Consider the following 14,876-nt stretch of genomic DNA (forward strand, 5'->3'; position numbering starts at 1 on the left):
TCTTTCCTCCTGTTTGGGTCTGTGGTTAGCCATTGATACGGGTGGCTTGGGAAGCAAGGTAAGGGGTGAGCCGAAGAATGTCAGATGATCAATAAATCAATTACCTGTGATCAGCTCTCGGCAGGTGGTCAGTGCAGGTAGAAGGCAAGAATCTAGAAAAACCAGTTACTTCAGCTCTGGAAATGAAGTGACTTCAGTTTGGAGGAAATCGTCACTGTTTAACAAAATGAAGAAACAAAATGGCCATGCTAATAACATCTAAGCTCTTTTATCTATCTATCTATCTGTCTATCTATCTATCTATCTATCTATCTATCTATCTATCTATCTATCTATGTATCTGTGTGTTTTGTGTGCATATGTGTGTGTATGTATGTGTGCATACATGCAAGCCACAGCATGTCTGTAGTTCAGAGTATGACGTGTGGAAGTCAGTTTTTTCCTTCCAGCTTGTGGGTTCTGGAGGGTCAAACTTAGGTTGTCAGGCTCCAGGGGCCATGACAAATGCTTTTACCCTGAGAGACGAACTCTCAGTCCCTAATCATCCCAGCACTTGGGAGGCAGAGGAAGGCAGATCTCTGAGTTTGAGGCCGGCTTCGTATACACATCTAATTCTAGGATATCCAGGGCTACACAGAAAAACCCTGTCTTAAAAAGAAAACAAAACAAAACAACAAAAAAAAACTTCATAGAGTCCTCCAGTCTTTTAAGTTAGAGTTTAAGTTACAACTTGCAAAATAAAGTAAACAAACTCAGGAAGCATGAAAGCAAAATATTGCAATTTTTAATAAAATTGCAACAAAGATACAATAAACTTTTGAACCATTGCCTTTTAAATACAAAGAAGTAAAATATGACTGAGACAGTGAGCGTTTGGGCCTTGTACTGTAACCACAGGCTTTTCAGGTAAAGTCTTTGGGTTAATTAGCTCCCTCGATGGTTCTGCAAACAGCTAATAGAGCTAGATTCTGAACTGTCACACTGGACAGGAATCCATGTATAAATCATGGGAATAATTCTTCTCATAATGCAATGTGCTCATGCATGCTAAGCACATAGTCCACGGCTGGCCTACTCCCAGCACCAACTAGTGCTCTCTCTCTCTTTCTCCTTCTTTCTCTCTCCCTTCAAGATAAACCATTTGAGAAATAAAATGAAAAATTTTTTTTCTGTATCTTTGATTTAAAAAATTTGCCCCATAGTTGGAGAATAGTTGTCTGTTCATATTAAAGATTAGGTGATGAAAGGGCTGGAGGGGTGCTGATTACCCACAAAACCCCAAAGCTCTGAAGCGCAATTAAGATGCCAGAACACACGGTTTCATATTTCTTATCAAATTTTACTCACCTTAGAGCACCTTAGAACTCAGTTTGGGCTGAGTTCTCAGGAATAGGATTCTTACACCTTTGATGTTTCATGGAATGGAAATGTTTGTTTGAACATTATATTTTCTAAAATACCTTTTTTCATGTACAAATAAATACTTATATCTCCAAATTGATACCTTTCTGTTCCTCTGCCCTTGCTGAAGGAAACATGGGCTACCGAGGATGACAGAAATCTCATGCTCTGGCTTCACGCCTTTTGAAATTTCAGTCTCATCGCTGTTGGGAGCCACTGCTTATTATTTGGAATATGACACTATCTTATAGTAATGCTGTGGTGGGCTAGGCTGTCAATCCATGAGGTTATCCCATTTCTTTTTCAAATTGTACATTCTAAGTAAGTAATTCGCTATTTCACATAATTCAAAGATGACATGCAATTGCCACCAACCACCGAGTAGAATAACTTCATTTCAAATCTCTTCTGCATCAGATACAATACATTGTAGATCTGAGGGTCTTTTGCAAGCCAGTGGGTGTGTGATCAATTTGACCTTCCACAAGCATAACTACCAAATAATTAACAATGATAAATTATTATCATCTGAATGACTTTAGTCATTAGGAGCCAACATATATTTTTTACTCACCATCAACTATGGCTATTCTATAACCTATTAGATATACTTATTTAGGGCTAGAAAGATGGCTCAGTGGTTTAAAGCACTTGTTACTCGTGCAAAGGACCTGGGCTCAACTCTGAGCACCCATGCAGTGGCTCACAACCATTTGCAACTCCACTTCCAGGGGGTCCAATGCCCTTTTCTGCTCTCTGCGTGGACCAGGCACATACATACACGGAGGCAAAACATTCATACAGACAAAATAGATATTTGAAAAAATAGATACGCTTATTTATCTTATCTCTTTAACACATACTAACCTTGGGTCTAGTATGTACCAAAAAGTGTCATGATGGGATTTACATTCCTAACGGAAACAAAGCAGAGATGTAATAGAATGTATTAGAAGTTGCTGCACACTATGGGAAGTAAGGAAACTAAGAGAGGAAGTTGAAGGTGTGTTTGAAAGCAATAGAGTGCAATTTTTAAAAGGATGGACAAGGAAGACAATATCTGAACAAGTGCTGAAGGGCACGAGGGAGGGAAATATGAATCTCTGCAGAGAAATTAGATTCAGATGATCAGTGTAAGTGTGTTTGGGCTCTGGGAGTTTTCTAGAATAAAAGACTTTCAATGTGTAAACCCAGCAGGCTGGGGCAGATAGACAATCACTTTAGGAACCTCAAAAAGAGAACCTCAGTACCATGTGTTGAAGATGCTGTCTTTTTTCCATTGTATGGTTTTGGCTTCTTTGTCAAAAATCAAGTATCCGTAGGTGTGTGGGGTTTTTTTCTGGGTCTTCATTCAATTCCATTGATCCACCATTCTGTTTCTACACCAGTACGATGCTGTTTTTATTACTGTTGCTGGGTAGTATAGCTTGAGATCAGAGATGGAGAAACCTCCAGAAGTTCTTTTTTGTTGTTGTTGTTTTTTTTTTTGTTTTGTTTTTTTGTTTGTTTGTTTGTTTTTTAACAATTCTGGATTTTTGTTTTGTTTTGTTTTTCCATATGAAATTGAGAATAGTTCTTTCAAGGTCTGTAAAGAATTGTGTTGGCTCTTTGATCACCTCTCTCTGGGCGGGGAGGAGCCTTGCCAGGCCACAAAGGAAGATGTTGCAGTCAGTACTGATGAGACCTGATAGGCTAAGGTCAAATAGAAGGGGAGGAGGACCTGCCCTATCAGGGGACTAGGGGAGGGGCATAAGGAGAGAAGAGGGAGGGAGGGTGGAACTGGGAGGAGAGACAATGGAGGGTGGCACAGCCGGGATACAAAGTGGATAAATTGTAATAAATAATAAATAAATAAATAAATAAGAGAGGAACCTCAAAGAACAAAGGACCTGAGTTAAGAGCCTGGGGTCAGGAACAAGGAAGGATACCACTAGAGGGGTGAGGTCAGGGGCTGCAAGAGGAGTCACATTGTGCAGGCCTCATTTTAGTACACGTGTTGGAAGCCCATCTGGATCCTGTCCCGAGACTGGTGCAGGCCACAAAGCGCCTTTCCCTGGTCTCCTTCACCGGGAAACTTTCTTCTTTGGGCCATATCTCTCCCTAGAAGCAGCCATGACCAATGACTGGCTAATTCGGAACCGCAAAGGCCTGGTCCCCACCCTTAATCTGCCCCACTTACAACTGGTTGAGGCCTCATTTGTTTGTAACTGACTGTTTTGTTTTGTTTTTGGCTTCTCCCTCTGCAGCACTATTTCACAGATGGATCTCCTGAGAGCACTCCCAAGCCCAGATGCAGCCTTCCATCTTATCCTCTGTGTCCAGGGAACTCAGCAAAGATGGCCTAGAAGGGGCTTTGGGAGAGATGATATATCAGACCTTTGATGGGTCCTGAAGACACTGAACCCTGAAATATATATACATATTTTCCTCTCATAGGGAAACGTGTAAGTTTTATCAGGGTATCCTTCTGCGCCTCACGACAATTATTTTATGAGAAGAAAGGACTGGGCAGTATCCCAGCTGGAAAGTTTAGGTCTGCTGAATTGTTGGCATTTCCCCTCATGGCTGAAAATGTGGGCAGGTAGACAAAGTCTCCAGCTGAGGCAGCCAACTTGTGTTCCTGGACGGATTGCATCAGACATCAGAGTCCTTTGTGTTTCTGGGACTTCAGTTGTTTTCAATCAAACAACAGCAAGCGAGAAAGATTTCATTCTATTTGTTCGTCTATGAGCCATCTTATTGAAAATGTTCAATCATAAATGGCTTACCCTGGCCTACCTCAGAGCCTCATTTCCTGTAGAACCAGCATTCTTTGGGAGTGGCTGGCAAGAGGGGTGGAAAAATGCCAAATGAGAAAACGGCCGTCTAGCGCTTTCTCGTCACATAAACTAGCTCAAATATCCAACTGTTCTGGAAATACACCAGCTGCATTGAGTGTGTCAAGCATTTTCATATTTAGGGCAGAAAGTAGGATCCAAATTCACAGTCCTTAAGAGGAGAATGAATAGGTAAGCACTGAGTGGCCACACCCCTCGCTGGTATGTGCCAGACAGCATCCTTTTTCCCGTGGTTCCTCTAATAAAGCCTCATAGCATAAAAGCTTCTCTGACATACAGGTTATTTTTCCAAACATATATGAATTCTTATATGGTGACAACGTTCAAGAAATCAGACGTTAATTGTGCTTATTGTCTGTGTGTACAATATTAGCTGTGCAGATTTAGAAACAAAAGTATGCTGCCACGAGAGTACACAGATAGATCTGAATTTATTTTCAGTGCTAAAGCTGATCCATGTGTGGATAACATTTCTAGACCTTGGAAAGAGTCTAGAAATGACTCTAGAAGTGACATAATGGGATTCTAAAAGAGAAACGGGTTTGCAAAAATTTTTCCACTTAATTTTTACAGATGGACAATGGCGTGGATCCAATTCTGGGAGTCACTAAACAGCTTCTTATATTTTAGTAAGTAACTCAATCTTCACAGCACTGTATTCTTTATCTATTAGGTGGGTTGGGAGCTGAGCCGTCTGTGTCTCAGAGAACTGCTCACATGCATTAGTGGATGTGAGCCCAACTTGAGAACTACAAAGAACAAGAAGCTAGTTCTCACTTAGTTTTAAGTGGACATAAACTCTGCATACATTCAGACCGAGTTCTGAAACAAACAATGCAATACGTATGTAAAGGACTCTTGTTCTTTATACATCCAAACACAGCTACACACTTACAAACATATCAGCTAACAGAGTCTGTAATGCGCAGAGCTTAGCATATTTGGGAGGTTCAGTTTTCACTGGTGAATGAATGAAGCTAAATGAATGAATAAATGAGTGAGGCTCAGAGCCACAGAGGATTACATTCTGTTGCCATATATCAAGGAAGTTTAAAAAAATACATTAAATTTTACAGTGCCCATCAATGATGAGCAGTCATCATAGTTAAATTCCATGTGTCTGCAATTTTACAAAAGAAATCTGAGCTGAGCAAGTGATTTCAACAAAATAAGATGTTACTTAAACGACCATACTTTTTCCTTAGAATGAGAATAAAAATAATTGATAAATATCAGAGTTTCACATTATTTTGTCAAAACAAAAAGCCAGTGGTGCACATCTGTAATCCCAAGCACTCAAGAGGCAGAGGCAGTGCTGGATCTCTGTGAGTTTAAGGCCAGCCTGGTCTACATGGTGCATTTCAATACAGTCAGGACTGTGTAGAGAGACCCTGCCTAAAAACACCAGATAGACAAATAGGAGATAGATAGATAGATAGATAGATAGATAGATAGATAGATAGATAGATGATATGCTAATAATGACATTTGTCATTCTCCTTTTATTTCAGAAATTAAGATATCCTTTTAGTTACTAAAAATATTTTTACATTAAGAGCATCCATATGTAAAAATCCTGAAGCACTTACATAGACCCAGTCTCAGAGTGCAAACACACTGTCAAAAGGGCCAAAGATTGTGCAAGTCTATTAGAAGAAGTAAGTATTAGCTCAATAACACAGAGTAATGGGCTGGGAATCAGAAGCAGAACAAAGCACTATCACCACCATCAAAAGAGACAAGTTTTGGAAGGTAAATCAAGGTTCCACCCAAGCCAAAAATAATAACATTTATTTGCAGAGCAGCAGAAAGCTTCATATGTCAATTTCTGCAAACAAGCATCCTGACAAAATCAGTAATCTTGGTATATAGGGAGCTAATACTCCACAAGAGAAAAACTACAAAAAAAACTATCAAAGTACTGAAAAGACATTAAGAAAATAAAATACAAATAAAAATGTCAATACATGCATTAATTTATAATTCAGAAAATGCAAATTAGTAGGAAAAAAACTTTGCCTATTCACTTAGAAAAGATTTTAAAAAAATACAGTTGTAAGTGCTAATGGGAATTTCAATTGGAACAAAGTACTTGTAAAGTAGTTTGTGCACATAAAGATACTTTGTAGCTATTCTTAAATTTGACAGTATAATCTCACCTCTAAGAGCATTTATTCAGGGAATAACCAAAACCACATAGGATTATACACAAATGTGTTCATTACAGCATAATTTCTGATAGAAAAATGAGATAATTGCAATATTCACCAATATTTAAAAACTGCAGTTCATTTATAAGACACTGTACAGCCATTAGAATTTACATGCCAAGATCATTTGTATGTAGAATGGTGTTCATGGCACACAGTCAAATGTTAAAAGCAAGGTACAATATTATATATAAGGTATGAGACAATTTAAAAAAAAATGGGCCTGTATTCACAATTTGGGTTTTTTAAAAATATATCTGCATAATGAGATTCCTGATGGGTTTTGCTTTTTATGTTTAGAATGTCTTTGTAGTTATCTGCAATGAAAACTAAGTATCTTATGGTGAGGATCAATATTCTAAAATCAACAAGAGCAAGAGCATTAAAAGAAATCCATGGTTATCAGTTGGAGTCGACACTGATGGAGGCAGCCACCCCGCGTATACTCTTCATCTCTGAAGCACCCGCCTGGCCCCCTTCCTCTGCCTTTTCTACCATTTGCCTCTCAACAGGACCACCATTTGCTCACTTCACCATCTTCCATACCCAGCTGCCCTCTTCTTAGTTCGCCTGATTTTTGTTTTGTTTTGTTTTTTTTAATTCAAAACCTAAAGTTAGTTTTCTTCCTCCAGTGCTACCTCAAACTCATCCTCCATCTTCTTCCTAAAGTGTTATTTCCAGCCAGGCATGGTGATTCATGTCTGTAAAATAGCACTCAGGAGGCTGAGGCAGGGGTATTTCCAACCAGAAGCCAGCCTGATCTACATAGTATATTCAAGGCCATATTTTGATATATCCCTCAAAATGAGCTGGGGGTTAATTCCTAAGCTTGAGACATATTCATAAGAAGAGACACAAGGAGGTGACATCTTGTTCTGTGCTTGTGGTGGTGGTTCTCAATTGTCTCCTCGATGGTGTCCGGAATCACCTCCAGACATGCCATGACCAAAGCATGGGATGAAAGGGTTTATTTGGCTTGCAGGTTATAGTCCATTATCAGGGAAAGTTGAATCAGGAACACAAGGAGGGACCCTGGACTCGGGAACAGAAGCAGAGGCGGTGGATGAGCGCTGCTTACTGGCTGACTCAGCCTGCCCTCTTGCCCAGGGATGGCACTGCTTCCCATGGGCTGGGCTCCTCCACATCAATTAAGAAAATGTCCCACGTACTTGATACCAGCCAATTGGATGGAGGCGTTTTCTCGGTTAAGGTTTCTTCTCAGTTGACACCAGCTTTTGTCAAGTTCACACACACACACACACACACACACACACACACACACACAGCCAACCAGTGCAATGGCTAGCAATATCAAATACTATACACAGAGAGGAGAGGAAGAAATTTCATTGTCTGTGGTAATTCAAAAGTCACTGATATCTTTTGAAAGAACCACTTGAGTGGAGGGGCAGGAGTGGATGGCTGGAGAATCAATAGTCATTTCCAGTCGGGATACCTCTCCACTCCAACATAAGAAATCTGTCACTAAGTGGAAGGAGAAAAGATCATCTTAGCTCAAAAGAATAAAAATAAAAGGACAAATGAACCCAACACATTTGTAAACAACAACAACAACAAAATCACGTATAGGACAATATCAGTGTCGCATGGTAAGGTTGATTAATGGGAAGATTTTAGTACTTTCCAAGTCACAGGCATTTCAGCAGTATGTTGGCTTACACATTATATTTGTGCTATTAGAGCTTTCACCAGCTCTACCATTTCTCCAGCCCCCTTCTCTGTGTCCCTCAAAGAAGAAATTAGTTATCAGAAGAATGTAAGATCAGCCTCAAGGTCAGCATGCAGGAGCCAGGAGGTTAGTCTTGGCTTCTGCAATTGTCATTAGCCATGTGGAGTGAATGTCCTTTCCCTGTCCGGTCCTGATTATCTTCCATGACTGCTTCAAGATTTGATTTTTACATATGTTTTATCTTATTATTTTGAGCTGCAGCTTGTGAGGTTTCTTCTGTTCTGTCCTTCAGTTTGTTAGCATTTATGCTTAGTTGTCCCCAGCATATGTTTTACTCAATTGATGTTTTTAAAATCTGTGCAGTTCTAAATTTTAGTTTCTAAAAGATTCCTCTAGACTGTTTTCAAATGTGCCCAGTCTTAGAGGGACGCCTTATTTGTTGCTTATTTTGGTGTTTCCATCTTTTATTTCTTTCAGTGTTTTGTAAGAGTTGTTTCACATTCTTTGCCTGATAACTCAAAGATTTGAAATTCCTGTTGGATTAATCTGATGTTTGTCTTAATACCCTCATGTATTCCTTGCTGATTATAAATCATGTTTAGTTGATTTTGGTCTGTAGAAACCCAGGAGAGGTGAACTGAAGATGTGTTGTTCCAAATCTTTCCTTCCGTATGGAGCGGTGCTCTCTGGGACTGCTGGGACGCTTTCACAGTCCAGGCCTTCGTGGGGTAGCTGCTCTCCGCTGATCCCCATCAGGCTCCCTATCTGGATGCAGCTGGCATCAGGCCAGTCTGCCTTGATAGACTGTGGCCCTTCTTCAGTTTTTCCTACAACTCTTGTGACCCTAGAAGAACATGGAATTTTTTGTTTTGGAGCAAAAGAGACTTTCTTCCTGTTTTCAATTCTCCTTTCTACTCCTATCATTTCATCACAATTATGCTTCCTAAGATCACCAATAATGCTCCACCTCAGTCTCAGAAAACTCACTTTCATAGCTAACTCCTCTTATCTATCTGTCTATCTATCTATCTATCTATCTATTTATCTATCTATCTATCTATCCATCCATCCATCATCTATCTATCTATCTAAATTTATTTTTGAGACAAGGTCTTTCTACATGGCCCTGGCTGACCTGGTTAATTCTACTCCCTTCCTTCCTTCTTCCTCCTCTCCCTCCCTCCCTCCCTCCCTCCCTCCCTCCCTCCCTCCCTCCCTCCCTCCCTCTCTTCTTCCCTTCCTTTCTTTCAACTTATTTTTGAGACAAGGTCTTTCTGTATAGCCCTGGCTGACCTGAAGCTCCCTGTATAGTTCAAGCTAGGCTTACCTCACAGAGATCCACTTAGCTCTGTGTGGAGGGTGCAGGGATTAAAGGCGTGTGCCACCATTCCTTCCAGGGAGAGTTATTTTTGAGCATCATTCTTGGCTGGCTTGTAGTTGCCAGCTATTCAGTCAATTTTTTTTTTCTAGATGTTTCTATAAGAGTAAATGTTGAATAGAACAGATTGGATGGACTTCACCCAATCAACTCAAGACTTGGGTGGCTCAGAAGTGTGTCTTGTTTAAGCAAGAAAGAATTTGGAAGGCTTTAACTCACTATGGATTCTTCATGGCTGTTTAGAACTGCTCACTGGCCTATCTGCATGTGCTGGTCTTCTCAGCTGCCATAACCACATATGCCAATCCTTACAATAAACCTTTCTGTGTCTCCGGAAAGCCCTGGCTAACAGCTAGTTGTTTTAGCAGTTTCACACTGCCTCTCTGGGAAGGTGCTTTCTTTTGTAGGGTCAGAGCGCATTCTCCAACCTCATTGGCTGCTGCTTCTCAGACTCGCTTTTGCTCCTCCTCTTCTCAGTCACCATGTCCTAGAGCTGAGTTGTTGCTGAATCTCATGACGGTCACATTGTTTACTATACCAACAAATTTCAGTGGCGGTTCTCCCCCTAACCTCTTATCTTTAGACTCATATGAATAACTGTATGTAGACAAAGGTCAAAGGTAGCATTTCTGAAACAACGCCACCTAATTGTTTATCTCCCCTAGACAAAATGCCCTCACCATCTTCTCCATAGGAAGTTGGATGTTGTCATTCTAAATGCTTAGGCCCCAAACATTACCCTTCTCTCTAGGTTTTCTTTTAATTTCTCTTTTCCACACCCCATATGCAGTGTCAGAAAGTCCCAGCGCTTTCTTTTTGACATAACACCAGAATCCTATTACTTCCTGCCACCTTTGTTGCTACTGCTGAGGCAGAAGGCACTTTCAGGTCCATCTTGAGTGGTACTTCTCCCTTCTCAGCTTTCCCCTCTTCCCAAGCTTCTCCCCCATTGACACCTATTTAGCTGTATGGAAAACTCTGTAAAAGGATAAACCCCACCCATCACTCCTCTGTTTCCAACTAGTAAAAAAAAAAAAAAAAAAAAAAGTAAACAGGGTGTCTCTGTGTAGCCCTGGCTGTCCTGGAACTTGCTCTGTAGGCCAGGCTGGCCTCCAACTCTGCCCACCTTTGCCTCCAGAGCGCTGGGACTAAAGGTGTGAGCCACCACCATACAGCTAGTCTTGCCTTGCTGAGAGGTGAAGACTCTTTGCTCATAATTGCCTAAAAGACCCTTTCCTGTCTTCCCCTCCTCCATTTCCTCTACCTGCTGCCCTGGAGGTGTGTTCTCTCCACCCAGGCAGTCTTCTGGTTGGGGTTATGGCGGACTTCTCTGCTGGAAGTATTTTTCCCACAGATAAGTGTTCTTACTGAACAACCCTCATTTTCCCCAACCTTTGTTCAATGCCTCCATTTGGGGGAACCTTGCAGATCATACTATTTTATCTCCCATTCTCTATCTGGTCCTCCTATCTTTTTCTCCACATCATTTATATTATAACTGGCCACATGATTTATTTTTTTAAATATATTTTCTGTCTCCCCTCACCACAGTGCAAGTTCCAAGATATAGGATTTTTATTTCAGTTTCTGTGGTATTCTCAATTCTGTATACAATTTGTCAACCATGAGCCCCACATAAATACATGCCGAAAAAAATGAAAAAAAAAAGGCAACTGTGAATATTCATCACTAGGAAGAGTAGAGTAAGGAAAGAAACATTCTCTCTGATTGTTTGGGGGTTATAATTTGTACAATAGCTTGAGAGACTGTATGTTCTCCCATAAGCCATCAACCTGTCACTCACAGCATCTGTGTTTAGTCCCCGAATCTGATGTGATTTCAGTCATTTGCATAACATTCCTGGGTCTGCAGGTTGTTTTCAAACCTGTACCAAAAGCCCTTCACATTTTGATCATGCCCGTAAGTGTCCCTCATTCAGCCACAGCAAGAATACTCAAAACTCCCCTTGAGATAGGGCATTCTTCACTGCTTCTCAGCCTTCCCATTTGCTCTTTCCTCTTCTCGGTCTATATGGCTCTGGCTCTTTCTTTTATATTCAGTTGAGGTTCAAAGCCTCTGCAAACCTTTCACCAGACACCTGGCGGTGACTCATGTCTGGGTCCTGGGAACATTTTGTGTGGCGTTCAGTTACAGCTCTCCTGTATATCCTGTTGCACTCAGTGTGTGTTTGGGCTACTGTCTGTCAGTTAGGCAGAAAGCAAAGTCATGATATCCTCATTTTTGTTCCCAGGTTTCCAGAGTACCAGAGTACTCTATTTTGGTCACATGAACAAAGACATCTTTTAATTTATTTTCCTTAGGCTTCTTTCTCACTCCCTTCCTTTTCAAGTAAAATGTTTAAAAGTGTCTCATAAAACATCAGAGCCATGCATTTTCTTAAATGCAATAGTTTGACATGAACACAGGCCTTGGAATGTCTGCAGATATTCTTGGAAGGAGGTAAGGGACAGCATCTTTAGAGAAGAGCCCAAGTATTATTCATCTGGTTGCTAAGTCAGGCAGCAGCAGCAGCTCTCATTCTAAATTTGATGCTGTAGTTTACAAGGAGAAGTCTTGATAAAGAAATTACATTTTTTAAAATTGTGCACTGTGGTCAGCAGTTTCAGCTCCGGTGAGGCTGAGGCAGAAAAATTATGACACTTTCAAGGCGAGGCTGTGCTGTGTAATAAGACCCCTGTCTTAAAAAAACAAAACAAAACTATTTTTCTTCACCGTTGTGAATGATGATAATACATCTTGTTGTTTTTGAAAGGTTTTCATATAAAAAGTTAAGGTTTAGAATAAAGTAGTTAAGTGCTGTGCGTGCAGTAATTCCTCTTGTGTGTGTTCCCAAAGAAAAGGCCTCTTCCCTCTTTCTTTCCCCGAATTGAGCGCAGTATCCACAAGGCATGAACCTAATTTGTTTTGATTATACTGATGCACAGTGCCAGAATCAAGTAACCCCACACCCTAAGAAGTGGCTGCAACCCAGGATGACACAGTCTGTATTTGTCCATTGCCAACTTAAAAAAGAAAGCGATTGCTTAAAGGCCCTTTGTTACATAATAATGTCGTATTCAGAGGGGGAGGGAAAGTTAAGATTAATACAAAAGGCAATTCTTTCCATCTTCCACTTTACCCAGCCAACCAAATCAGTTCTTTGCCGCTGCATTGACAGCGCTTCCTGCGACTTCAGTTCATCCACAGAACTCCCCTGCTGCCATTCAGCAGCAGGCCACAGTTTACACACCTCTCCAGGGCGGCTGGAGGGAGTGACACATGGGAGAAGCCTGCTGCCCATGGGTGGAGATCACTTCCAAATGTGGTTTGTCCCTGTTTCGCTCAAAAAAAAAAAGTAGATAAACAAGGGAGTCATTTCTGACCACCGGAGAATTGAGGTAAGGAGAGGCCGATTCAGGCTCCGGCCCCAGGCTGGAAATTCCCAGTCCAGAGCAGAACACCACCCCTGATCTCAGCAGTAAATACCGTCGACCTTTTATGCAGGCTGATGGCTGGAGCACATCAGGAAAACAAGAGGAGCCAAGTGTGTAATGTGGGCTAAGCTGGTCGTTAACGTTCTTTTCTTATTTACTGATGTCTAAGACCTGGCCCTACATTCAGCACGGCATGGAAGTACAGGACCTGGCCCCGTAACTTAGAGAACACCTTTTCAGTGGGACATTTTGCTATGCACCTTAAATTTGACCATCGAGTCTTTTATATTCTCAGTGGTGAATAAAACATTATCTGGACTTAAAACTTTTAGACATATTTCAAGTAATAAGTAAAAGCAGTCTGATGAAGTCAGAAAACTGGTATCTTCGTACAATTGTCACGAGCAAGATAGAAGGATTTTTCTGGGGCAGGATTTTAAGTGTGCATCAGCAAATTAGAAAATGAGTTCTTTAGTATAAGATCTTAATATGAAGTAATGAGACGGAGAATGATTTACATTGTAAGTCTGGTAGTTGGTTAATATAAATATAAAATATGTCACAAGAATCCTTTCCTAATGATGTCTGCTTGGAGAGGCATATATCTGGCCATGGCAGAGTACTTGTCTGGTACCCCTTTCGCTATGGCAGTATTCCTAGCTTCTTAAGGATAAACTTCCTTATGTAGTAGGAGATGTTTTCTTCACACCTGCAAGCCATTTTTTTTTCCCCACCAGCCACAGTGTTTGGCCATTCACAAAACCAAAATATCAGCCAGATCATGAGGCAGAAGATAAGCAGCCATTGGTCCTCGGAGCTCAGCCCTTGTGATCTATTACAGGCTGCTTTGCTGGTGGATGGACTGCAGTGGCCTCTGAGAGGGACAGCTGTGACAGGAGAGGCAATGAGAGACATGCTGACTTTTCTTGAGTCTTTGAGATCCCAGAAATGCAGTTTTCCCCTCAGGGCTCTGAGTTGCCCAGGATTATCCTAGAATTCCTTCATCCTTCTACTTGAATCCAGTGTAAATTCTTTTGTCCCTTGTGGAGTTTGAACCCAGAGACAGCCATTTCAACATACACTGAACCAACAGGATTTATTGGAAGTAACTGTATTGGAGATGGGTGTACAACCATTAGCCTCATTAGTTTGCGGTAGCCTACTATTCAATTGATGTGTTGTATATTGTCAGAAGTATTTGTAACAATTTGTTAAAACATTCCGATCATCATTTGGCATCCTTAATGTACAAGCTAAAGCTTACATTAAGAGTGAAGGAGATTATTCATTGAAATTGCAGATTAAAATTTTATTTTGGCTCCTAACACCTTTAAAGCATTATTGATGCTTAAGGGGGTACACTGTATTATTTCTAAGTTATACACTTCTATTTACACATATATAGATGGTAATACAAATATCTACATATATTCTGTTCCTGTCACTAGTAAACAGGAGGTCTGAATTCTAGTCTGTGGTATTTTGTTTATTAACTCTGGAGTTGGTTTTGTTGCTTAATATCTCTGTGTTCCATGAAAAAGAAGACATTGGAATAGAGGAAGTCTCTCTGTGTGTGTCATTTCCAGCTTAAAAAAAAGTCCTATGACCTCATGACTAGAAAAATAAGCCAGTTTTGTTTCAAAAGGTTTTGATGATTAACAACAACAGCAAACAGATTCTACTCCTTACCGTTTGATTTGGCTTGTTTGTTAAAAGAAAAGAAAGAAAACCATTTTGTGATTTGGGAAATAGAGCCAGCTGACACTCATAGAGAGAGGCTATGCCAGTTGGGGAAGACTTCTGCGGGGGGGGCGGGCGGGGGAGAAGCCCTCAAAGTCACCGGCTTGCACGATAAACCAGCAAGAGGCTAAAGGAAGCCAACAGCCTCCTCCAACCTAAAAGTTATGCTTATGGAGCTTCTGAATC

This window comes from Psammomys obesus, unplaced genomic scaffold, assembly GCF_907164565.1.
Source record: "Psammomys obesus unplaced genomic scaffold, mPsaObe1.curated_primary_1811, whole genome shotgun sequence".
Lineage (NCBI taxonomy): Eukaryota > Metazoa > Chordata > Mammalia > Rodentia > Muridae > Psammomys > Psammomys obesus.